At 36.8% G+C, this 27133-nt stretch overlaps 1 protein-coding gene across 2 annotated transcripts in view; it reads right to left on the minus strand.

Moving 5' to 3' along the window:
* The window catches only part of enox1 (ecto-NOX disulfide-thiol exchanger 1), a 143609-nt gene extending 116937 nt beyond the window's left edge, over positions 1-26672 (minus strand). For both annotated transcript variants that reach the window (XM_048193016.1, XM_048193015.1), the window contains exon 1: positions 26474-26672. The gene's annotated coding sequence lies outside the window, so the exon portion shown is untranslated. The remainder of the gene's footprint in view (positions 1-26473) is intronic.
* Positions 26673-27133: the final 461 nt, after the last annotated feature.

Consider the following 27133-nt stretch of genomic DNA (forward strand, 5'->3'; position numbering starts at 1 on the left):
CACAGAAATAAATAAATATTAAAATAATAAAAACTAAAATAAGAGAGACACAAAATTACGTACCGACGAGTACGTCTCGCTGCAGTTTCCGACAGAAACGAATGCTAGAGGCCTGGTAAAACGTCGATAAGCGCTTTTGCTCGTTTTCACACACGGTTTCAATGACGGCCGGGGATCGGATTATGGATTCATAAAGACTCGTTTTCGCGTCTCCTCGCGCAATATCATGTCACGACTTCAAAACACTTCTTACTGGAGTGCCCGATTTGTAAACGAACGTACTTTGGACTTTCCGGCTCTATGCGTTTCGCTTTTTTTGGCCGTAACCAAGCTTGCTTCGGTAGCTCAGCCGATACAGAGTTGGACTTACGACGAGGAGTCGATTCCCCCCCTGCCTGGGTACGAATCCTATGAAAGGCGACTGACAGCAAAAAAAAAAAAGAGAGAGCTCAACGAAAGATCTAAACGAGCTGAAAAACGGATCGCGGACGCTTCTTACGTCACGTTTGCTTTTGTTAACACTATCAGGTAGGTTTAGGCATAGTGTCGGTGGGAAGTTATTTTAAAACGCAACGGAGCGCAAACGTCAAATCAAGAACCGCGGCGATTCGTCATAAAAACGTCATAAAAACTTACCGCATTCACCCTATTATCTGCTCCGGCAAAAAAAAAAAAAAAAGGAACACGCTTTTAGCGCCACTCAGTGGACATTTCGCAGCGAAACTGCAGCGATATGTACTCATTGGTACGTATTTCGCGACTTGCGGAAACGTGCCCACGGGTACGTTTTCGTCATGAGACCAGGTTGAATAAAAAACACTTTATATTGTAATACTATTTCATAATGTTACTTTTTTGTATTTTTAATCAAATAAATGCAGTCTTGAAGATCATAAGACCCCAAAATTTTTTATGGTTTTTGACAGAACTGCCAAGACTCGAAAACGATTAAACCGCTGTATTGTGCATGTCAGGCCAGTAGTTGGCCAGTAGTTTGTAAAGAAACACTATAGACTGAACACATATTATGTATGCGCATGATTTCACAAATATCATTTTCAAAAAGGTGCGACACAAGTGTTGTTTGCTAGATTCAGCCCGACACAGTTATAATTTTCACATCCAACACCACGTTGTTTAAACAGCAAATGCACTCTGTCCATCTATTCACCCATGGGTGTGCTGGTCTGAAAACGAGGTGTGTTCAGGCGCATTGTTGGCGCATTGCTATTTTGAGGCAACTGAAAACAACTGTGCCACTGACCAACAAAAACCTTGTCTAAAGTCAATGGCACAGTATTTTTGTTGTTGTTGTTATTTAAAGGTGATAGAGAGGATTTTTTTGTCGACTGAGAATCCAAAGACTGTTACTGAGTTTTTGAAATGAGCGCATGTGTAAGAACAGCCCCCCTCCTTCACAGCTCACTTCAAAGGAACGCCTCCCAAAACTTCGTGCACGAAGTATTTAAACACGAGTGTTTACCACCGGCATTCGCTGTGTCGTGTTTTTTGGATTCATTATGTCGGACTCACCGCAGGTAACTCATAATCTGCAGTTGTTACTCCTGACAAAAACATTGCATGCAGCGCCTGTGGAGTGTGGAAAGTTACTGGAGCGCGCAGCCGCGCTCATCTCTCACAAGGAACGTCACGGCAGTGATTGACAAGCCAGAGGGCCAATCGTTTAAGCGATGATCGCGTAAACGATTGGCTGATGTTTTTAAGGCCCTACCTCGTGCACAGATGATGTATATTAATATTATTACTTTCAGTGCACCTAATAAATAGTCTTTTATCAGTTAGTAAAGACAGTTTCAAGTAATATTGCAAAAATGTATAAAAAAAACATCCTCTTTAGCACCTTTAAAGGGCGCAGCAGCACACAAATGTGCCAAATATTAAAAATAAAAGGATGCCTCTCTGGAGAAACGTTCAGTCTTTCCACTTGCAAATTCCGCCATGTAAATAACGAATCCACCATGGTGCAGGCCCAACTGGTTTTTAAAGGGAATGGGAGATGAGACTCTGATTGGTTTATTGCAAGTTACGCCCAAAACACACCCATGACTCATTCAGAGACTAGGTACAACCCTTTTGGACCATACGTCTGGTGCGCCGACCATTGTTTCCATCGTTAAACTAGCAAAAGTGGATTCGGACACGCCCTAAGTGCACCAGCGCCATTCGCTTCAGACCATGCTCTTAGAACGTTAAAATAGGGCCCTTAGTCTTTGTATTTTTTTTTTTAAAGCCTCATAAGAGCTGTTTAGTCATGAGCACTATGGTCGCTCTCTGCATTTGCTGTGTGCAACCAGTGAAGACACTACAACAGAGAGCTGTGTTGTCTATTTATGGTCTTTTATTTTTTTCAGAGAACCCATTCTTTCTCTCTCATCACATTCAATTCAGGCACTACTTGGCTGACAGTTTCTTTTGCAGTGCTGCTGTAGATTCAGTAGCAGCACCAGTAAACACTGTTACTTGCAGAGACGAATAAAGATGTTCAAGAATCGTTAATGAAACCAAATGAAAATCATTCTGTTCCAGTATTTCCTTTATTCCTAATCTGAGCACATTTTAATAAAAACTAGATATAGTTCCCATCTGTATGATCATAATGTGAAAAAAGTAAGTGTCACTTCAACAATGAGTTTTCATTCTGCATGAGGCATGCTTCAGGAGTGAAATAACAAAGGCAGTGAGGTCTGCACCTCAAGCCCAAACCCTCTGAAGGCCTGAGATCTTCATTGCATTGGAAAACACACTCTGTAGTCCTCAGGTGCTGCTCTTTCATGCTTGAGGGAAAACTGAGTGAGTGTGTCCACATAAATAGTTGGAGGAAGATTGGACAGCAAGCGAGGTTTGCTCATGTTTCATTTATGAAGCTTCCAACATGTTCTTTGTTGGTGTTCCTACCTGTGACCTTGTCATCAAAAATAAATAAATAAATAAAAAAGGACTGACCAGTCAGACCAATTAAGATTCAAGCCTTCCAAAGAGGCTTGTGCTTGTTGCTTAGCAACCTGTTCAATTCCCAGTCGAGAAGGTGTCAGATCCATGGCAGGTACATGTGTACATCAGCCTTTACGTGCTGATCTCTTCCATTCATTGATACTCTCCTAGCACTGATCTGACACAATCAAAGGCGATTTAATTCATCCATCATAAAAATACCACACTTACTATTAATTAATCACACCTACATGCTATGTGACAATAAAGTCAATGTGAATTGGTATTCTCAATCCATTTTACTGCAGCAATGTGACATATTTTCATGTGAAATTAGAATTTCAAAGAGAGAAAAAGTAGGATGGGGATTAAGTGGATGCTGGAAAGTCCATTACAATCCAGAACCAAGCCAGAGCATATGTGATTTTGCTAAAACAATAGTTGTGTTCTAAATGACATACTATCAACTATACACATATACTTAAGTATACTTGTACTATACTGTCTAGTGTATGAATTTTATAAGGCACTGGAGACTAAGGAAAGCTGCCACATAAGTGCATTAAAATGGTCATGACATGGATTTTTATTATTGTAATATTTTCCTTGAGGTTCACTAATAATGTTACTAATATATATATATATATTATATATATATATATATATATATATATATGCAGAAAATGATTGTTTTCAACCCTCATACCTAACTGACACACATTATATATATATACGAAATGCTCTAAACAAACATATCCTCATCCTCAGACGCAATCTGGGATGCCGTTAAATTTACGGAGTGTCTATTTACACTAAGTGCAAATAGCTGCACTTTTTGGCAAATGCTATTAACACTAGCTCCACCCACCAATGTCTGGTTGGGCCACTCAAGTTTTAACCCTTTCGAGCGTGAGTTTAAAATATTCTAATTTACCCCCCAGAGTTTTTTTTAAGGCGACTGTTATTTTAGAGCATTTGCCTTTATTGTTTCCATGGTGACGCGTCATGCGTGTCATGAGCGCTGAACACAATAACACTGTATGACAGATGGATCCTATTATTTAGTTTTTCCTTTTTTATTTAAAATATTCACAAAATTGATTACCAGGTCATCAACTAGGGGAGAGTGGGGTAAAGTGGGACATTTTTTACATTTGCTCCCCTCTAAGCGAGCTAAAATGATATATCAGTAAAATGTACACCTTTCCCATTAATTCAGGATGTTTCCTAGCCATGGAAATGATCAGAATGTATTCAGGATGAAGATCCATGAAAATATGATTGTTTTTAAAAAAGTCATCTTGTGTCTCACTTTACCCCAGTTTAGGGGTAAACTGAGACAGACCACAAAAATCAAGGGGGTAAAGTGAACCAGCTGGGGGTAAACTGATCCACTTACTTTTTCCACTGTGAAACTACCATAACAACACTTGTTGTAACCGTTTGAATCCTGACAGCTAGTCTGACAACCACACATTCCAGAACTAATGTCGGACTAGTAACAAAATCATGGGGATTGGTCAATTAAGCACTTTTTTTCCTAAACACTTGAAAGTAACTTTGAACAAAATCAAATACAACATAATATAATTCAAAATATTTTAATTAACATAAATGACAGATAGAACCAGTTAGATTAGAACACAGTCTGGGTGTCAGAACACAGGACCCTTAGGGTGCGTTCACACTTGTCATGTTTGGTTCGATTAAAACAAACCCTGGTGCGATTGCTCAGTTAGCGCGGTTCATTTGAACATATGTGAACGCTGCCTAAAAAGAAACTCTAAAAAGGATAGAATCCTCACGCATGTTGGTTTTTCTTGTCATAGTCGCAAGTTTGCCCATCACAGGCATCAGACGCGCGTCTCGTTTGTGTGTGTAACGGATGGATTCCCGCCGCTATTTTGACTACTTTACACATTTTATGAGCTCTTCATGAGTTCCCAGCTGGTCAAAATACCATCACATGCAGGCTACGCACACACAAAAAGCGCATTTACCTCAGCACACAGCATTGTTTTGGATGTTTGTTAAAGGTACAATCTGTAATATTTTTTTCCGCTAGAGGTCGCTAGAAGCCTATTCAAAACAAAGGCGTAGTTTGATGGCTCCAAGTTTTAGAGCAGAAATTTGGGACATGTGGTCTCCATCTCAACGGACGGTGCAAAAGAATAGGGATTGGAGTCGGGAAGAACTCATGTTCATGGATGCGATTATTAACGTTACTGTAGTGTGAAGCAGAGCAGGAGCGAGTGTTGTGGAGCTGAACGAGGAGCTGGAGCGATTGATCAACACACGCCTCACGAGCAGCGGGACTTTTATTATGACACAGTCACCGGCGCCGCTTCCGCTTTTCCGGTCATGAGTATGAAGTTTACGGGAGCTGTCCTTGTCGACAGAACCAGCGGCAGATGGTAAACAGTAATTATGTTCCATAAATAAGTAACACAATCCACCATAAAACGTGCAAGAAGTAAATAAGGAACAGCTTGAAGCAAGCTAGTGGTTTGCTGGACGCTAGACACTACTTCCGCATTTGTCCACGACACTGTTGTCATGTGGTTTCTACGTCAGTAAAGGCGGTAACAAAGGGTAACCAACGTCATTGACAGGCGACTGCACACCCCGTGTCACTGTTTAGAATGGGAATTTTCTCATGATTTACAAGGAGTTGAAAACATTAGAGATATTGTTAGTCATCAGCTGGACAAAATATATAACACTAGCCTAGTGGTTTTTGGATATTTTACTGTGAATATCTTACAGATTGTACCTTTAAGTTCCAATTCAAAATAGGCAATACATCATAAAATCTGACCAATCACGTTGTGAATGTATTGAACGTAATGAACTCAAGGTTCGGTATCTTTTGGTTTGGTGATAAAATTGCCAATCTGAACGCTAATTGGACCGGGACTAAATGTTTTTTTTTTTCTTCTTTGGTCCGGACCAAATAAACCAAATGAACCGAACTACAAGTGTGAACGCACCCTTAGAGCCAGCTAGTGTCTGGAGGTCAGAGCAAAGCACAATCAGAACCAGCTAGAACAGCCTGGGACTCAGAACACAGGACTAGACCCACCTGTATTAGAACATCAGCCTACTGTTATACTCTACAACTAGGCCTACTCTACATTCCAGCCCTGAAGGTTACAGGGAAAGATGAGGAGATGCTCTCTCCATCTCTCCAGGCCTTTTAGGTTGAGGCAGCTTCTTTACCACATCACTTTTAGGAACATGTGCCACATCATTCTCCTCGAGGGGTGTTTTGCCCCAGAGGTTGTCTTCCTGGTGTTTTGCCTAGGCATGATGGCTTTTCTACAATGTTTATGACATTAAAAATAAAACATATGTAATGTAATATTACATTAAAATATGTTTAAGACTAAATTTAACTTGTGCCTTATGTCTCACTTTACCCCAAAGCATTTGTCTCACTTTACCTCACCACTACATTTTAGAAAAAAATGATCACTCTTAGCAATTCAGGCTACTCTTCAGCTTGCATCATCACATGGTTTTATATGTTGATAGTTCATCAACATGTATGATATAAGTTTTTCTACCTGAATCAGTTTGCTTTGGCACAACAGTTGATTAAGTTGACCGCAAGAAAATTTACTTTTATATGCAAAAAATATATTTTTGTGAAAAAAACATGCTTAGCACAGCACCATGAGGTCCTCTCCTTCATGGCCAAGGGGAAATGTGAGGGGCTTGAAAACATAATTGTCACATAACCACAAATGTGTTCCTTTGTCGAGATACAGGGGGGTGTCTCACATTACCCGATGTCTCACATTACCCCACTCTCCCCTATATGATATTTCGATTCTCAAATATGTGTAAGTGAGTGTTTTGTCGTTTTAAAACCTTTATAAATGATCTTTATCTTGATCTTAGTTTGCGCTGCAGTTCTGTCAGTCGTATTTACAGCAGGTGAATTCATCAGTTTCTCCCGAAATATATTGCCTGGAAAATCCAGCCTCACCACTGTACCAGCGGATGAGTCTGGTCGGCCATTGAATCAATTCGATTTCTAGGGCGGAGCAAATTCGAGCAAACAGGAAGCGGAGTAAACCAATCAGAGAAGGGCGGATATGACCTTAGCAAAGCGACAAGAGAGTCAACAGCGAAAAGTAGATAATTAATGTGTTTTTGGTCATTTAAAACTGAATTCACGGCTGAATAGAACAAACTCTCAGGTCTCCCGTGCGCAATCTTTGTTGATATTGAAGGGACTTTCGCCACACTAGAGTGACGCTGTTTGCGTCACTGAAATAAACGAATCTGATTGCACGGTACAGTTTGGAGTTGACTCGAATCGCGATGGAGGGCAGACTGACCAGACTGATATATCTTGTAGAAGATATATCAGTCTGGCCTTGCCAGGCAAGAAATATATGCAAGTAAGTGGCTGGTGAACTGAAAGAATAATAGAATAAACTTTATAGTTACTTAGGCCCATTATGTGTGTCTGATATGAATAAATGTCTGCAAATTATATTTGAATTCACTGTTATTGCTGCTTCCACTGATGTCTGACATCAGTGTGTATTTTATAAACTCCAAATGTATTGTTTTAATGGTGCTTATGTGTATTTAAATGTCCGAAACCTTAAAAGAAACATTATGTGGCTGAAAACACTGCATAGCTGTGATATATGACAAGAGCTGCGCGCGTCCGTCTCACAGCCAAAGCGCGAAAGCACAGTTTGAATCTGGCAGTTATGTGACGTCGCTGAACGTTCGAAATCCCATATGTGGGACTGTACGCTCAGGGGCACAAAAATAAAAATCCCACATGTGGGACCGTACCACTCAAAGGGTTAAAAAGGACACACAGAAATCAACGTCTTCAGTGGTGCAGCAGTAGCGAGTAAGGCTCACATACCTTGCTTTTGTAAAATTGAAAATAATGTTCTAAACATGGAAATAAACTGTGAACGAGTGTTTTATAATATTAAAAGTGTTTATTGGGAAGGATTAGGGGAAGGTGTAGGGAGGTTTTTTATCCTCCCAATAAGGCAGCATCCATTTCATAATTTTAATAAATGTAATCATTTACACTCTATGATATTATTGCATCCTGTTAATGTACAAAAATACTGAGGTGCAAATAGTACCTGCCAATTTAAAGTATCTAATTACTGTTTATCATCTAAGAACTGATACCTTTACATGGTGTAAACAGAATCTATCACTATTTTCACCTAGTGTAAATAGCACATTGCTAAGAAGCTGCTATTGTCACTTGCTATTGTAAATAGAATATATTGCTATTTTTACTTAGTGTAAATAGCATCTATCGCTAAGAAAATATGCTATTTTCACTTAGTGTAAATAGCATCTAATTGTTATTTACACTTAGTGTAAATAGCCACTGCCAAGAAACCATCCACTTGTTTCCGACGCTGGGATCCTTCTGAAGTCTGTACAAAGACTCAAACAAGCTTTTTAAACTGAACATACGAACATACTTTTGCTCTTCCAATTATCCTCTTTATGCAGAACAGACTCAAAGTGCTCAAGTGGAGTATGCCAGAGACTGAAAGCACATCTGTATCCAGTGTAGACAGTGTCAGTGATTATAATGGGCTCTATATGCTTTTGATGCGATGTGACGCTCACATCCAGTGTAGCCAAATGTCAGTCGTTAATGCCAGTAGGCGGGGCCTATGGTGCGATGATGTATAGCTATTTGTCGATATTCTTGCTCGGGAGGCAGTCAGATGTAAATGTATTTCCCTGTGTGACATCACAGATTGTGCAATATCAAAACAAGCTGTTTTTGGAGCTTGATTAAATAAATGCTTTGTTTGTAATGAGGAGGATGTTGTAAGTAGGGCTGGACGATTATGACCTAAAATCAAAACCTCAATTAACTGAACATTTTACCTCGATTATGAGTAATGAACGATTATTTTGTTTCTGTTTTTTCTGGGGGTTTTTGCCCTCATAGTTCACTTACAAGTCGTGTACTGTAAATTTGCTTGACTATTAAAGGTGGGATATTTTTTCCTTTTGAAATACAGATTTTTGCTCATTGTAAATCAGATAAAGATAACTTTGCACAGGACCCGTACGTAATGAGAGCGATTGCGTGTGTGAATTAGTCATACCGTCTCTCTGTTAATTGTGATGCTGTGGGTTTTAAATAGTTACTTCAAAAGTAGAAAAATCTATGCTATAATAACTTTTGAGTTTCTAAGCTACTTTAGTGATAAATCACAGGACAGCACTGATAACTTAGTTTCTGCTCCTCAGCACTCAAAAAAAAAAGGAATTGTTGGATTTACTTAAAAAAGAAGTGTCAAGTGGTTCCACGCAACTATTTTGAGTAATTTGTACAAATAACAATTTAGTTGTATGAACAAAAGAAATTCAAGTACAGCTGACAAAATTTCTTTGAGTAAATACAAATCATTTGAATGTCAATGTTACATAATATTTATATGTGCAGTTTACTTAATAATGTTATATTTATTACGTAAGGTGAACACATTTATTGACTTAATTTACCTTATTAAATTAACTATTTTATCTACGAAATGCATTGAACAAACTCAATTAAATTGAGAACAGGAATTTCGTCCTATAAACATGCGTCTATGAGTGCGCACAGCCTAAACACAGGCCACACTCTTTTGCATAATGGTAACTACAAAATTCAAAAACATTACAGAAACTCCTCTAAATGTCCAACATAACTGAACATTAAACACTAACAACATCTTTCCCTTTACTGAAAAACACATAAAATAACACTTTAATCCCTAAATTTACTCTCCTAATGCAGTCCCTTACAAAGCATGCTGGGATCTACATATCCACTGCCCAGTTAGTTATGTCAACATTAATTTGTGCGTTTCACTCAGCAATGTTAAGTTGACTGAACAAACACTTACTAAGTAAAGCTGACAATACTCATTTTTAGTAGAAACAATGCAGTTAAATTACATTCATGTAGTTACATGAGTTTTTTAAGTAAATTTTTTAAGGGTGGATTGAGTGAAACTAACAACAGTGAAAGTAAATTTTTTTGAGTGAGTGCGCACAATCTTCACGTTTTGTGCAGCTAACGTTACTGTTTGTATGAGTGTTTGTGCCACAATGCAGCTGCGTGAGCATGGTAGCTCAATATAATAATACACATCCGATCGTCTAAAACGCTTGAATGTCTAAACTGGCAAACCTTAAAACACATACAACTGACAAATTTTAGTGAAGACGCAAGGCTCACCGCTCGCGCGCCGTCTCTGTGTGTTGACTCTGCATGCGCATTGACTGGACGGGGCGGAGTCACTTGGCTACTCACGCGGTAGTATGTTTTTAAGTGGGAAGTATTAACAGGATTAAAAAAACGGAATAACCGGCATGGGAAAATTACGTCGGTTAGAGGTTCTGAATTTCGGTTTCGATTACTTTTCGATTAATCGTCCAGCCCTAGTTGTAAGCTATTAAACTTGCAGGATATTTTAATGGTACAAAGACCTCTTATATGTCAAAAGATCAAGGTAAATTTGATTTCTCATGTCATGACCCCTTTAATTGTCCAACTTAAACACTTCAGTTTTTGGATTAATTAAGTGCATCATCTGGGTATTTGAATTGCACTTTTTCTTTTTGGGGTTTTCAGTGTGAACACAATACTTATATTATAAAATTACACAGAATAGTGCAGAATAGTATGTGAACTGAGACTGACCTAACGACTACATTTATATATAACAGCCTTTTTAACAAAAGTGTTGTGGAAAAAAAAGAAGTGGCTTACTAAGGATTTTGCTCAACCTTTTGTTGAAGAGAATAAATTCTTAATTTAATGGGATGTGTGATTTTGTCATATTGAATATACCCTCATTTGATGCTGTAACCATCTGTTTTATAATGTAAGTAATAATAATGAAGGACTAGTGTGCATGTCATCAGGTTTAGGGACACGGATTGACTGTAGTGGTGCAGTGTTAAAATGTCAAGAATAAAGCTTTGTTCCTGATGCAACATTCAGTGTGCGTGCCAAACCACAGCTGTGCCAGTCTTTAGGCCCGAACAATAGTCCCTCTCAGTGATAGAGAGAGAAACACTAGAGATTTACAGATGACTCACTTTATTCTCTGTTTTAGGTATTCGTCTGGCCCTTTCGGGTTAGATCTATCCCAGAAGCAATCTAGGCAAGAGAAATGGAACTGAGATGAGATTTCGACTGTGAGGTGTACCCTGCTCCAACACTATCAGTGCTGACGTTGTTTCATTAGAGAGTTCAATGCAAAAGGCTGTCTGTGTTTACTGAGGCCGTAGCCAGAGAATCTCCTCTGATCAGTCAGCAGTTCAGCTGGAAGAGAAAGCGCGGGCTGTACAGCCTTTCTGCTTACTGGCCATTAATGTCTAGAGAAATCTCATCATCCAACATGGAGCTCAGTGCTGTGGACCTGTGGGCTATTCAAAGACCCGTCTTCATCATCTCCCAACACCTGCTGCAGAGAGGAGGATGATTGGTGTGAGGGGTTAAATCAGGAAGAGCCCTAAAATCTAGTTATCTAGCTGATATATGACATAACCAGCAGCCTTTGCAATGTCAGAGCACTGACTCAAAGGAATTTTAAGGTTTTTATTGAGCAAGTACACTATCATTCAAAAGTTTGGGTCGGTAAGATTTTTTAAATGTTTTTGAAAGTATCTTATGCTCAACAAGGGTTCATTTATTTGATAAAAAATAAATAAATACAAAATCAGTAATATTGTGAAATATTATTACAATTTAAAATACCTTTTCTATTTTAATAATTTTTAACCCTTAAATGCATGAATGTTTTGCCATTCATTATTACATATTCAGGTCCCGGATCTATATCTAACACAATGGGTCTCTAACTGCCGCAATAGTTTAAAACTCTCCTGATATATTAATAAAAATGACAAAAGAATAAAATAAAGCATATTTTGATATATTTACTTAGAAGGGTTCAGTTTGAGGTACCATCATCACTGTCATCATCAGAGCTCATTTCCCCAGTACATGCAGCATCTGGCTCGTGATCTCAACCTATCCTTTTCAGTGTCTCTAAAATCAATATTTTGATCGCTGACAGCTTCGTCTCCAGATACACCATCAAGTGACAGTGATACTAATATTTGATTGCATACATTACTTGCTCTGCAGTAAATTGCTGAGCCATTTCAAGTTTGCTGATGATACTTGTGTATTCTTTAGTTGGTAACACTTTATTTTGCAGTGTCCTTGTTACACATGTTGCATAGTTACTGTAGTAATAACTATAAATTATGCATTACATGTGACTAACCCTAAACCAAACCCTAATCCTAACCCTAAACCTATAGTAAGTACATGTAGTTAATTGTTATTACTCAGTACTTAAATGTTTAATTATATTTATGAATATTTATAAGTATTTGTAATACTGACACCTTAAAATAAAGTGTAACCCTTTTGTTTTATGCAGTAATGAGTGAAACCTCACATTATCATTGTGTATCAGACATCGTCACCTTGAGGAATAAAGGTGAATTAAACGTATTGAGTCATCAAAGATTCAATTATTGTTGCACAAAAAAATATACTTGCACTATTACATACCTCGGGTCACTAGTGACCCTGTTCACTTTTTATGTAAAAAAAATTGAATTAAACAGACATTCTTTTATATTTTTTCTTGTTATATTGTTTATAAGGAATAGATTGAGGAATACTGAAAAGGTTGATGTCTAACTTTAAAAAATAAATAAATAAATAATAATAATGACATCCTGGGTCGATAAAGGTATGCGTTTAAAGGATTAGTTCACTTCTGAATAACCAAAAATCCAAAGTTGTCTGCACACTGAAAGACATGCAATTAGACCAAATCAAGGGCCTATCACAAAAATTACTTTAATTAGATATCTACAAAGTGAAAAAATTTGCAAAAAAGTGACAAGTGTCTTAAAAACAGGCCAAAGAGCAGATGTTTCAGCTCATGATTTCTTCAGTGCTCATCATTTTCACTATATAATTTACTCACCCCCATTTCATCCAAAATGTTCATGTCTTTCTTTCTGCAGTCAAAAAGAAATTAAGGTTTCTAAAGAAAACATTCCAGGGTTTTTGTCTGTATAGTCGACTTCAGTGGGGTTCACTGGGTTGAAAGTCCAAATTGCAGTTTCAGTGCAGCTTCAAAGCATTCTACACAATCCCAGATGAGGAATAACAGTCTTATCTAGTGAAATGATCGGTCATTTTCTAAAAAAAAAAAAAAAGCTATTCGTTTTAACCACAAACGCTCGGCTTGCACTAGTTCTCTTCTTCCTCTTCTTCTTGTAGAATTCCGGCAGTGTAGACACTGCTAAGTGTATTACTGCCCTCCACAGGTCAAAGTTTGAACTAATTCTTACATACTTGCACTAGCATATTGTATATGACAATTTAGTTCAAACTTTGACCTGTGGAGGGCAGTAATACACTTAGCAGCATCGACTGAAGAAAGAAAGACATGAACATCTCAGATGACATGGGGGTCAATAAATTATCATGACATTTTAATTCAGAAGTGAACTAATTCTTTAAGGGTTAAAATGTAATTTATTCTTTGCTGAATTTTCAGCAGCCATTACCACAGTCTTCAGTGTCACATGATCCTCTAATATGCTGACTTAGTGCTCAAGAAACATTTTTCATTATTATCAATGTTGAAAACAGTTGTGCTGCTTAATATTTTTTTCTGGAAACCGTGATACATTATTTCAGGATTGTATGATCAAGAAGAATGGCATTTATTTGAAATAGAAATCTTTTGTAACAATATAAATGTCTTTACTGGAACTTTTGATCATTTTAATGTATCCTTGCTGAATAAAATATTAATTTCTATAAAAATCTTACTGACCCCAAATTTTTGAACTGCAGTGTACACTTGCTAAATGTAGATAAAGTGTATGAAATGGGAAAAAAATGATGCAGCTTGCTTAACTCGAAGAATTTGCTTTCACGTATGAGTATGTTTCGAGCCGGTGTGCATGTGTCAGTGGTCCAGCGCTTCTTATATCTCCATTGTCTCCCCTCCCCCACCTTTACAAGCCTTTGTCCTTGAACAGGACAGAGACAGAGGAGATGAAAGCCATCTTTGAAAGGGTTTCATATCTAAGGACATCTGTGCAGTCATGCAGTGTCTGTCCACTGATCCGTCATACAAGGCAAAAATCTAAATCATTTCAGGAAGTGAGAGACTTACAGCCATCATTTGAACATCGTCTTACTCTGTAAAAATGATGTTTTCTAAGGGTAATGCAGGATACAGCAAACCCGTTCTTCTATTAGTTTATTTAAAGAATAAAAAAACACTAAAATCTAGAGAGCAATCCATGTAATTCCTAAGAGACACTTGGCTTTGGACACAATGAGTCCTGGTGTCTTGGATTGAAACACTGTTTGTGGTCCCATAGTATTTGAATTTTTGTGTTTCTCACACATTACAGTATTATAGAATGGTGATTTCCTAATAAATAGCATATTAAAATCCTGTTGCTTAATTATGTCGTAATTTTCTGCATCAGAGCAAATATATTGTAAATATTATATCAACCCGCATTACGTCCTGTGCACTTAGAATGAACTCACTTTTTCACTTTGTGCTGATCTTCCAGATCAGCTCAAACCAAATTATTTGAGTTGTGTTTCAAGCTCTAAAACCTGGAGTAAAACCAAGAACTAATGTAAAACAAGGCAATGGCACAATCTGATACTCTCCGCCTGAAGAGATACTATCTCATTCTAGATTATACTATCTATGCATGTCCAATGATGCAGTGCAAGGTCAGGACAATAGCTGCCACAACATAAGCGTGGAGGTCTTCGTATTGCAAATGAAGCTGAAGAAAAGGAACATGTCCTGTAACAACAAGCTACATACAAATACAATTTAGTGTGAATTCTGTCCAAACCTGTTCAAAAAAAAAAAAAAACTTCACAGATACTGTGAAGAACTGTTTTTGTTTACACAATGAAAGGCAATGGAGTCCAGAACAACTTTCATTGAATGAAAAAAACACTAACACGTTTTTCAAAATGTCTTTTGTGTGTCCCATGATTTTGTGTGTCCCAATGATATTACGCAGCGTCTCTCACAAATGTCTCCATGGTTGCAAGGCACGCTCCTTGTGCAAGCAGGGGGTCACAGGCACTGCGTAATATCATTGCGCCTGCTGCACCCATGGTACGGCAGCAAAGTTCCTTGATTATTACGCCAGAACGAGAGTATAGTTCCTAGCCATATCGGCCTAGAAAATCGCAACTTTTCATTTTCCGTCGGTCTTAGTACACGATGTAATTACAGAAAAGTCAAGTTTTAAATAGGAAAAATATCGAAACTCTTTGGTCATTTTTGAGCGAGATGCTAACAGTCTCATCAGATTCAATGAACTATGCTAAGCTATGGTAAAAGTGGTACAGCTAGACCCGGACTTTTCAAAAAAAGTGGAGTGTTCCTTTAAAAGAATACAAAGACATTTTAACTTCTGGAGAAAAATATACACTGGACAAAGATGAAACGGTAACACTTTACTTGAAGGGGTGTGCATAAGACTGACATGACACCTTCATGACATGACAAATGTCACTGATATGAAGGAGGTTTTATGCATGTTTATGACAACTGTCATTAAGTGTCATTCCCTCAATTATGTCATTTTTAATGCAAAGATGACATTGTTGAGATGTCTTTTTTATGACAACTTGACATTAACCAATACATCAAAACCTGTCAGTGTCTTTGTCATGACAACTTGACATTATTTAGCTTTATGGGTTAAAATTACATTAAACTGTCATGTGGTTGGTTTTGACATTGGCTGTCATGAGGTCATTATAATAGTGTCATGAATATTTTTCTAACCACTTTTTTTCAAATACAAATTGAACTTGTCATTAAAATGTCACTAAGTGTTAATACTCTGTCAAATAATTTTATAACAGCGTCATGAATAGTTTTCATTTAATAATGTTTTTTTTTTTTTTAAGTTTCCTCCAACAGAAGGTCAGATAATAGACAATTTCAGATTTCTTAAAAAAAAAGATGACACTGTTATAAAAAAAAAAATGGTAACAAACAAATGGTAAAATGGTTTTAACTAGTTGCTTATTACTATTAGCATGCATATTACTAGATTATTGACTATTTATTAGTAATTATTAAGCACATATTAATGCTGTATTCTGCATGACCTTATTCTACATTCTTAATCCTACCCAATACCTAAACTTAACAATTAACTATTAATAAGCAGTAAATTAGGAGTTTATTGAGGGAAAAGTCATAGATAATAGTTATGTGTTCCCTATACTAAAGTGTTACCAAAATAATGTAATGTAATGTTAACCCTTAAAGCTAAGTAGTTTCTTAAGTTTGATAATTCATCTGCTATGTCATGTTTATGACAGTTTATATTGTCTTAGTAATGTCAAGTTGTCATGACAAAGACACTGACAGGTTTTGATGTATTGGTTCATGTCAAGTTGTCATAACACAAACATCTCAAACAATGTCATCTTTGCATTAAAACTGACATAATTGAGCGAATGACACTTAATGACAGTTGTCATAAACATGCATAAAACCTCCTTATTATTCTTTTATGATTATGAAGGGGTCTTGTCAGTCTTATGCACACCCCTTCAAGTAAAGTGCTACCGATGAAACTTTCTAGAGCGCATGTGTCAACGCATGTTTGAGCATTCTATCAAATGGAGTATACTGCTGCTGCAGAGCAAGTATGATAATTGTTACTGCCAATGCATACACAACACGCTGCTGTGACCGAGTAAGACATGCTGCTGCTGTACAATATAACGTACATGAATTACCTGTAGCAGATCTATACAGGTGGAGCTGGGGTGTAGGGTTTCTGAAAGCATGCTGCACTGCTACAGAAAATGCTGACCAAGTATTTGAAGGGTGAGCAGCGAGATCATTGGCTACCAATACAGCCGGAGTATTCCCCAACAAGAATGTAATGACAGAAAAGACCTAGCCTGCATTGATTTTACAGTACAATTCTTTCACAGTAAAAATACAGCATTACATACAGCATGCTGAATTAAAAAAGAGAGAAAACTGTAGCAGTTTTTTCAGTGAAAATAATGATGTCAAAAAAAGTCTAAAAATCATTTTACCAATGTAGAAGCAGCAGGCCTGCTGACAGTTTTTCCCTTTTCACAGCCCTCTTGCAGTAAAGCATGCAGAATGGAAGGATTGAATAACCAAATGAGAGAGACACGCACAGCAAAAACCATTAACCCCCATTCCTGAAGGCTTCTGCATCACTGCCTGCTGCACTGTTCGCAGGCAGAGGTTTGTGTGTGCGCGGATGATAATCTCTCTCTGGCCACAGGCTGGTAATGGGGAGACAGACGGTCTGTTCCTTTTCCATAGCACCCCTGTCAGTAAGAGACTAAGCAAATGCACCTCTCAAGGCAAAGTAGCATAGCTGAAGTCACGCAGCACTCTCTCCTGAAATAATAAAAAAAGATTCCAGTGCAGTCGCCAAAATCTTGACTTTCTAACTGACATGAAAACTCAAGAGAGATGGAGGAAAGAATCGTCCATTTTAACAGCCAGACCCTGCCGTTCAGCAATCAACGAGAATGAAATAACACTGTAAAAGCCACCCATGGACAATTAACTTTAGCACTTAAAATGTGTAATTACAACAAAAGCTAGTTGAATAGAAGGCAAATACAGTCATTCACAGTTAATTATTGTAAACAGCTCTCTTTAAAAAGAAAAATATTTTCCCATTTCTCTTCATTGCCGTTTAATTAGTATAGCTGTGGTTCTTTACTGGATTTAATTCAGAAGCAAGATTTTACAAGGATGTCAAGTGGCAACTGGCAACCCAGCATTAAAATTGTTTTATTGTGCAAAAGAAAACAAAAATGTCCTCAAAAAAATAAAAAGATTGATTGATTGATTGATTGATTGATTGATTGATTGATTGATTGGTTTCCAAATGTCTTTTACTTCCAATAGTTGTATGCACTTAGCAGAAAATAATTCACATCACATTTTGCAATAATTAATAATCAAAAAAAAAAAAAAAAAAAAAATCAGCTTGATTGCACAATAGAATTGAGTATTCCAGAGAGCCATACAATAAGCCTATTTATTTTGCTTTCATGACTAGTTAGTTAGTTCTTTAGTTGAATTTAATTATTTGCATTTAGCATTTCCCCCTGCTGTCTGCACTGTTGTAAATAATAAAAAAAAAGATTATTAGAGTACATTTTACATAAAAATACTATTTCATTCTTTCTACTACAAAATTTCACTTTTAATTCAGTGTGTTACTTGCCATTTCTTTGTAATTATTAGTGAAATTTACAAGCAGTTTCTGAATAAAAGACAAATCATACAATTTTTTGGTAACACTTTACAATAATGTTTCATTTGTTAACATTAGTTAACTGCGTTAGTTAACATGAACTAAAAATTGCCAACGCTTTCACATCATTTATTAATCTTAGTCAATCAACATTTACATTTTTGAAATCAAAAGCTGTATTTATTAACATTAGTTAATGCACTGCGAACTAACATGAACACAATGAACAATTACATTTTTACTAATATTGACAAAGATAATAAATAATAAAACATAATAAATATTTTGTTCATGTTAGCTAATACATTATGTAATGTTTACAATGAGACCTTATTGTAACATTTTTTTTCAGTCTGCAACCAGTAAACAACTAGTCTGCAACCCATTTTTGGTTTGTGACCCACCAGTTTGACTCTTACTGAAGCGGCTCCTCATGTCCTGTACTAACCGAGCCATGTTTATTCAGAGATCTAAGAGGCAGCAAATTGCATTTCCTGCTCGCTTTATTCCATGGATCTCCATATAAATTAAATTATAACTTGATTTATTGCCAAGCCTTACTTCGGGGCTCACGGCCCCCTCCAAAGAATAACGCAGCTTATTGTGGCAGAAAATCCGTCCCAGAAAAACATCCTAACATCAAAGGAGGCTTTCATAACTGCTGCTTTGAGATGCAGTGAGATACAGTGGCTTCAGACGGCAAGTGTGACCAAAGCCATTCGGACACGGCACATTGGGCCAATTACTGTCTCGTCAACGACGGTCATGATCATGTGTTAAAGTACAGGGGGTCTAGATGAGAGGATTCTAATAACGGCTAGTATTGCTAAACCGAGGAACAGCTGGTATGGGGGCCAGCTGAGGAAAAGCATGCCATGCAGAATGGCATCAACGTCACAGTGTCCTAAATCTGTTAGTGAAAGTGTGACATAAAATATGAGAGGAGAAAAGATTTAGCAGTTATACTTTAAACACAAAATTAGGTTTTGGGATCAAAACTTAAGGTCAGGAATTGGATTTTTATTCCTCTTATCGATTCCTTTGTGCACATTTTAATATGACTTTAAACCATTTAAGGGCAAGAAGACCCGAGTGCCGTTTCAGTGCTGCACACACATCCAAAGCCTGCTCACAGAAAAAGTGATTTTAATGTGATTTGAAACAATTCAAGCGCCAGAAGACTCGCACACTGTTTTCTGTGCTGCACACACATCCAAAACGTGCGCGCAGAAAGCCACCTCTCATACAGTGACAGTGTAGTTCTCGTCCAAGTCTTTTTGTACTTGAATGGACAAATACACACAAAAATATGTCAAAATATCCTCGTAAACACAGTTGGTCCAGTCTTAAGTGAACGTAAACAGTTGAGAAAGAAAACGCAAGTGTAACAGTAAAATGGATCCGTGCAGCTCTTAAAGTGACAGCAGCCTAATATTTCTGTTGCCGTCTCTATAATGTTAATCAAACAACAAAAGACAAAGGGAAAATTCACTCACTGTTCTTGACTGAATAACTTTTGTAACTATATTTGTAATGTAGCTATATTTTATTTATAAAGTGCAGTGTTATTTTTTGACTACAGTTTACAGTACCTGAATAGGCTACGTGAAAACCTTAAAACACTGTTTATTTCAATCATATTATATAACTGTGCTTTAAGGGGTCCATGGTGAAGACCCCCCACCCCATGACCCAACCAAGGGGGGCCCGGATCATGCTTGTGACAGCCCGGCGTGTCTGTGTCCAGAATGTCTTTGCATCAACAGCCGAACTATTAAGAATATATCAGCCATGTGCAACACAGACACCTGGTGACTATAATTTTCCTCAGTTGATCTTTACAATCTCTGTATTGTTTAAGGGTTCATGCTGTGCTACACAAAATGGTGAATGAGAAAAGCGCTGGTAGAAGAATTATCTGCACATGAGCCTAATTGGACTCACTTTTGATAGATGAAAAGAAAAAAAAATGTTTTTTTTGCAAAAATACTGGGCAGCAGTGAGACCTTTCACTCTCACAGATGATTCAACTATTTGAAAAACAGAGCCTGTGGAAAGTATTGGAGCACACTGCAATGCCAGTTCAATCATTGAGGGTAATTTAATTTGAGAGGGAAGACATCAGTATGGCATTATTTTATAGCATGACTACATTTGTAAACAATGTGAATGTGAGAGGGAATGTTTCCAGGATTTTCTAACGCTTTGTAATAGCTTTCAAATCTAAATTGTAGTATTGGCATAATGTTATTAAGTCATCACAAAGTGATGCTTTGCTTCATTTTCATGAATCTGGAATGAAGTCAAAACAGATGGGAATGCTTATTTATAATTACCATATATCAAGTTCAGAGAAACATGTGCAACTACAAACAGAGGCACAAATATGGGGTTTGCAGATACAATCGTTATTTGAAGTACCAAGTTCATTTCAAAAGATGATTTTGATTGCTACCACAGACATCAGTGTCCATATCTGAACTATAAACTTTTATCCCAGTACTTATGTGATAATTTGAATATTTTTATCACAGAAATAATGATACCGTGTGGTTGAAAAGAAGCTGTTTCATACCTACATGACAACTGCTTGGTCAGCGGCAGCGCTAGTGCAGATCTGAATGTGCACTCTTAGCCCGGATTTTATATTTACTTAAAAAACATAATTACAATATACTTAAAATATTTAAGTTTGGTTGCATTACTTATAAAATATAAGTATATTCTACTAATTTGTGGGTGTATTTGAATGTGTTAATAAATGTAAGTTAAATGCACTTAAATTATTAAGTTTTTCTCCTGGCCACGCCTCCTTCACACTGGTTTGCGGCAGGTAATGACGCCATTTTGTCGTGGTGTGTATGAATTCAAGGAGCTGTTGATAAGCAGTTGGAACATTTGTTTTGGCTGTTCTACAGACATTTTTTCCTAACATTTACCTTATAGTTTTTCACCAAAGGAGAAAATCACAATTTTTAAGTTACCATCATCGAGGGTCAGTGTTTGTTTTAGTTGAGCTCTTGACCCTTGACTTTTTAATATTAGATTTTGTTTGGGCAGTTTTAACTGTATTAAAACCAACCAGACAAGCAAAGTTAAAAGATGATCAGGTGATGTTGGTTATGTTTTCACATAATCATTATTTCATCTGAATCACTAAACTCATTTAGAGCCCAATCTCTGAGTTAGATTTACATTATTGATTACAGCAGCACTGTGATTCTACAGCGGAGGATCAACTTCTACAATACAATTTTTTTTTTTTAAAGTTGTCCTTATCACAAAAAAAAAATATATATATATATTTTAGGCACACACAGACATCAAGAATCAGCCTGTGAATCTCAATGACGGTGACAAGCAGCATGTTCTGATAAACAGATCAACTCTGAACATTAGAAAACAAGCTACTAAAAAGTCACAGAAAAACAGCAAAATTTAAATAGTGAGAATAAAGAAAATTACTAAGACAATTCAGCTCATAATTTATTCATGCAGCAATGCATGATGGGAGGCATGGATGAATTTTGATTGGTGGCAAGTTAACTTGCTTAGAACATTGAACTTAAATATACTAGTTGTAATAACTACAAAGTAATTAATATTACAAAACATTTTAAGTTAAATGAACTCGAATTATTAAGTTCACATTACTTAATCATTACTTAATTTTTTTAGGGCAACCAGTTTCCTCAAATTTTTTAAGTAAATTCAACTTATCCGGGCTAACAGTGTGCAGGTGTCATTTTGTCAGGTTTATTAGACACAGGAGAATCGATGTCATTTTGAAATATGTCGCGTGGGTGTTTCAATTGAGATCTTTTTAACAACTAACTGTGGAGCTCTAATATGGACCCATGACCACTAAGTGTTTGCCTGATATCATACTCTAATTCCACAACCAGTGCATTTCAATCAGTGCGTGTGTTTTTCTCTATATACAGAGCCTCTGAAAGAAAAGCAGCAGCAGTAAAAATGCTGTGACTATCATCAGAGGCTTTTATGAAGAGAGTTACTTACTGCATCATCCTTATGGGACACTTAAGAATCTCACTTAAGGATCTCCTTCTAGAGATCCATCTGAGACGTATTTTCTTCACCTTATGCATCAGTCAATTTTGGTTTTGTTTGCATTAATCTGACTGCATGTTTATATTTATACCTATTTATACATATAGACCTCCTTCAGGCATGGATTTTAGGTCGTAGTAAGACTAAAAGCAACACATATGGACTTCAAAATAAAATTCAGAGTCAAATATCTGCTTGTTGCACCCCTAACTACAAGATTATTTATTACTCATGTATCATAAAAAAAAATAGCTGGCTAAGCATTCATAAAGTCAGTATTAAATATCATTATTTCTTTTGTCTTCACAGCTCTTTTCCTGTAGGTCCAACTGCCAGCTCTGATTAAAGTGTGGATTTGGTTATTTTGCTTGGCCATCCATAAAGAACTCATTTGCTATCGTTTCAAAAACAGTTCTTGTTGAGGTACTTCACTGACCCAGAATGGAAAATAATGTTATAACAAACACGTTGTAAGTTCAGTGCCTCATAACAATGACAGCCCCTGAAGATTTCTTGAGCACTTTCCCCCACTGTAACTATTAGGTCAACAGAAATTTGCAGGTTGTACAATTGACTTTTGTTTATATTCTAATCTGAATCAAATCAAACCATTTCTAATCCTCTATTTCAACAGAAGTCTGGCTTCTTTGTAATATATTACATGCTGTAATACTACAGTCCAGAGGAAACAATTGCATTTAAAGTGATGTGGTTATAAAAAATGTAATGTAGTTGCACAATTGCAAGTCTGATATTGCTTTTACACAAAGGTTCAACATGAAAGTAATTAAAATCAAGTAATTTACATTTTGGACAGAAATTGACCAGTTGGTCTGTATATTTCTTATCTGTCAACAAAAATGCTTCCAAAAGAAGCCAAAGCATCAAGTTTTGCATGTAACTAAGAAGCGCACAGGCTAAAATCCGGACTGGAACAGCATATGGGTCAATGACGAATAAGGTTAAAAAAACCTAATGGAGAATTATTTTTGAAGTTTTATTCAGTGTTAACAATGAGATTATGTGGGTTTTATAATCAATTAACACTGCTTTTGTCATTTTTTACAAGATGGACAAAATTTGTCACCAAAAAAGTCATTCGGTTTAACCAAAATTTCGGTTTTACCGAATGACACTTTTGGTTATACCGAATGATGATATTTTTAAACGATGCTAACAGGCTGATATCCAGCTAGCTAGCAAAAGGACAATCAAACATTTTATATTTAGTACAAGTTTTTAAAATGTTACATTTTCCATGTTTTATAGCGGTTGTACCGAATGACCTGATTTTTCAGTGTGAAAACATGAATTTTTCAAATAGTTAAGAGAAAGTTAGTTACTTTGCTTCACGACCATGTGGTCATTTGCAGGTTAATATATAATGTTATAAAATCATGCCAGAATAAAAAATATATACATTTATTACATTTTAAGATATTTTAATCACAAATGAAATGGCTGTATTGGCCTTTGGACGGTTAAACCAAATGACCTTTTGACACTTCACAATCTTTAAAATACCTTTATATGTAACAAAATATAATTGAAACCTTTTGGATTCAATAAAAGTGATCTAGTTGTACATACTTTGGATGTCATATCTTTGTTTTTATTATTATTATTAAGGCCTTTGGACAAAAAAATGGCCCTTCACGACATTGACCCTTATATGAGTGGAGCGGAGCCTCCCCCGCTGAAAGTGCTCTGTTATCACTCGGCTCAAACTCCATTCCAGGTTTTCGCTCAGCGCACAATAGTGAGAGAAATGCAGCGCAAGTGATCGTGGACCGATATAAATGCTCCAAACATAACATGCATACATAATAATAATAATAAATGCACTGATGCTGCTGCTGTAGGCAAAAAAAGCACACAACTCTACTTCTGTTCACAAGAGAAAAAACAGACACAGCAACTTTTAAAATACCTTTCGCAAGATCAAATAGCGGGGAAATTTTATGCCTCCACGAATTTCATGTCTGTTTTAAGTTTGGAGAACACTGACACACAAATTCAGATCATTGACCAATAGAACTTGTGCAGTGACCTTTATGAGGGCGGGACTTCATTAAAAATACAACTAAACATTCACAATGAATGAGTCACAAGCTGACTCATTGAGCCAATCAAATTTGAGGACCAGAACAAACTCATTTAAAATAAATACTAAGCCATATACTTAGACATATTCAGAATGTTACATGTATTTAAAGGGTTAGTTCACCCAAAAATGAAAATAACGTTATTAATTACTCACATTAATTACTTCGGAACAAAAATTAAGATATTTTGATTAAATCCGATGGCTCAGTGAGGCCTGCATCAGCACAGCAATGACACTTCCTCTCTCATTTAAAACAATTCATGCGAGTTCAGTAGTTCTACCTTAATATTACAAAGCGACGAGAATACTTTTTGTGTGCCAAAAAAACAAAATAACGACTTTTCAACAATATAGTGATGGGCCGATTTCAAATACTGCTTCGGAGCTTTACAAATCGAATAAGTGATTCGGATCTCCTGTCAAATGGCTAAACTGCTAAAATCACGTGACTTTGGTGCTCCGAGTCACTGATTCGATTCGCAAAGCTCCTAAGCAGTGTTTTGAAATCCCTATATTGTTGAAAAGTTGTTGTTTTTTGCCGCACAAAAAGTATTCTCATCGCTTTATAATATTAAGGTAGAACCACCAAACTCACATGAACTGATTTAAATATGTTTTTAGTACCTTTATGGATCTTGAGAGAGGACGTGTCATTGCTGTGAATGCAGGCCTAACTGAGCCATCAGATTTCATGAAGATGAATTTCATTGATGAATTTCAGATTTCCGAAGATGAATAAAGGCCTTACAGGTGTGAAACGGCATGAGGGTGAGTAATAAATGACATTATTTTCATTTTTGGGTGAACTAACCCTTTAAAGTCAGTATGAAACGGAAGTTGCGATATTCTTTTCTCCTCTATTGTGACATATGCGAGTAGGGCGGGACTTGATGTTGTCCATCGGGAATTGATTGCTGTGATGTCATGTGAGTGACAGGTTGTCCCGCCCTTGCACCAGTAAACGTCATTAGAGAAGAGAAGAGAAGAGAAGAGAAGAGAAGAGAAGAGAAGAGAAGAGAAGAGAAGAGAAGAGAAGAGGGTATATGAATTAAAAAAATAATAAAGTGCACGGATAAATCATTTATAATAAATACTGCAATATTCCATAAAAAATAAGAAGAGTCCATTTTGATTTCATGTTAACTTTAAATGAATTTCTGCGTTGTTTTGTTTGTTTGTATGAGATTAGTGTCATAGCAAACGTACTTATAAGCCAAGAATAGTGTCAATAATACAAAAGTTGATAATCAACGCCGTGTGAAGTCGAGCAGATGCGAGTTAATAACTTTGGTTCCTCAGAATGTGGAGCGCGTCGCGTTCAGCCAGCGAACTCTCTCCATGGTGCTGAAGCGGTTGCCCAGGTGACATGATATCAAGGGCATCGGCGTTTCTACAGAGCCGCTGAACCATCTGACGCTCACGAAACCCCCGTGATTAATAAGTGAAATACAAAAATTACACGACACTCAACACTTCTCAACAGAATTTAACCAACATATATTGTCTTCAGCCTGTTTCAAAACATCGCAAAGCCGAGAAACTTATTGTTTGTGACCGTCTTTCGTTTTTTTATCACGTGCACGAAATAAGAGTCTGTATAGCTTTCTTTCCAGTGAACTCTGTATCCAAAACAAAACATTTGCGCGTTGAACTTTCAAAACTGATATAATATTCAACATACAACAGCTTATAATAATAATTCTGTCTCAACAAGTATTTCAACAAGTATAATATGTCTCAAGTGAAACGCGCGCAATTTAGAAAATATATAGAGAATGTAAACAAAATGTAGTAAACACACCGCTCGTAAATGTTATTGATGCTTCGATAGGGGGAAACATTGTGATGGAGCTCAGCTCAGTCTGATGAAATGAGAAGAATGGGAACTAGCAGACGCTATCAGGACTGGGACGAACGCAAGGAGCGAATACAGACAACAGCAACACTGAAGAAATGAAGAACGACTCTTACCGGTCTGAATCAAGCCTGCTCCGAGCCTCGGTGTGATTCGGCGTAATAATCCTGCAAAATAAACGTGAATGAAGCTGAATGGCGAAATGTTGCCCGTCGTTGCTCTTCAGTGCTGCTGCATCTGACGGCACAGCTGCTGTTTCCACGCGCTGAGAACGAGAGACTGAGGCGCGCGCGACACGGATCAGCGTGCACGAGTCCACAGCGAACTGCCTCCAATGAACGAGGACAGTTCGTGTGCATTTTAATAAAAAACGATATATATGCCTATTTTTTAATGTCTAAAAACTGGCAAATAATCTAAAGTCACGACTGAGTCAGTTGTCTGACGTGTTATGTCCCCGGTCTGGGGTCAGGAAAAATAATATAAAGTTCTTACACCAGAATTTTTTTTCTTTTTCTTTTAATATATTTTTTTTTTATACAACACCGCCATCACTAGTACTATAGTGTGAGTCAGATTATACTAATATCTTAACACGCATGACAATATTCATTACTAAAATTATTAACAGAATAATTTGGTGTTGTGATTTTTTTATTTAGTGCTTGATGAAAGAAGATTTTAACAACCAATATCTAAATTTGCTGTTCTTTGGATGCATTCAGAAACTTTTCAGGATTTAGTCTTGTGACTTAAAATGTATGCGATGCACGTAA

This window comes from Megalobrama amblycephala, linkage group LG6, assembly GCF_018812025.1.
Source record: "Megalobrama amblycephala isolate DHTTF-2021 linkage group LG6, ASM1881202v1, whole genome shotgun sequence".
Taxonomy (NCBI): Eukaryota; Metazoa; Chordata; class Actinopteri; order Cypriniformes; family Xenocyprididae; genus Megalobrama; species Megalobrama amblycephala.